Raw genomic sequence first — 1,216 nt, 5'->3', positions numbered from 1 at the left:
TCCAGTTTGGAAAATATAGCGGCACTGTAAAGAGGCGTAAAGGCAGAGTCTAATAACGAAAGAGGAAATTTTTTTCTTTATCGTTATCTTATTGAGCTTGCGATAAACAATCCATGAAAGGAGGGACCTGTTATTTAGTCGGGAACTAGACAGAGGAGAACCTGGAAGTAGATCTATGGCACAATCAAAGGGGCAGCGTGGTGATAGAGACATAGCACGGTCTTTGCAAAATACCTCTTTGAGACTATCTGGTAAATAGCAGGTAGTCGGATTAAATCAATAGAGTCTGAGGGCCAATCCAGGGAGAGGAGTGGGGTGGCAGAAAGAAGGCAGACAAGAAATACTGCAGTTGCTAATTTTACAGGTACCCCAGTCGTTTGTGGGATTGTGACGATGAAGCCAGGTAAAATCAAGAACAATCTGTGCAGAGCGTGAAGGCTTTACTAAAAGGCTAATGGCTTTAGTGTGGTTACCGGACAGAGAAAGGCATAGTATCTCGGTCTGATGTGGCACGGTAGCCAGGGGACACGCGTCAAGTGAGTGCACTACTACGAGCTTGGTTAGAACAATAAGAATTTGTTTTTCTTTAGCAAAACTCTCATCAACAAAACAGCCATCCGCTTGTTTTGTGATAACACCTTGGAAGATGAGCCAGGCCAAAACAGAGTATCTTGTATCTAAAGTCTTGCAGGAGGAGGGTCCAAGATGACACCCCCACAAGGTTTAGCTATGACTGCAGGTTGCCCTGGCCAACCACAAAAAGGGCAGCCAGCCTTGGATTGACCCACTTGTCCACAGCAGAGGCACAGTTTGAGACGAACACGGCGTTCCCTCTCAACAGCCACCCAGCAGCATAGGCTCTTCCGGTACCTGGTGTAGGCTGAAGTGTCTGTAGTCAGATGAAACAAGAGGAGACAACTCACTGCCATAGATAGTTCTTGTTCACTGTAACGCTTTTCTTGAGATTCCCTGAGTCGGGAGTCGAGACAGATGGTCAACTCTATGAGTTCATCCAGCGAAGTCGAGTCATCAGCTTGTCTTTGATCTTTGGGTCCAGACCATACTTGCCAACCTTGAGACCTCCGATTTTGGGAGGTGGGGGGCGTGGTTTGGGGCGGGGCGTGGTTAAGAGGGGAGGAGTATATTTACAGCTGTTGTGTGCGCAGTTGTGCACTGCACTCTCTAAAAGCGTGGATGTTATTGTCACATATGCATG

This window comes from Nerophis ophidion, linkage group LG08 (genome assembly GCF_033978795.1).
Source record: "Nerophis ophidion isolate RoL-2023_Sa linkage group LG08, RoL_Noph_v1.0, whole genome shotgun sequence".
Classification (NCBI taxonomy): domain Eukaryota; kingdom Metazoa; phylum Chordata; class Actinopteri; order Syngnathiformes; family Syngnathidae; genus Nerophis; species Nerophis ophidion.
Note: the sequence above shows the minus strand (reverse complement) of the source record.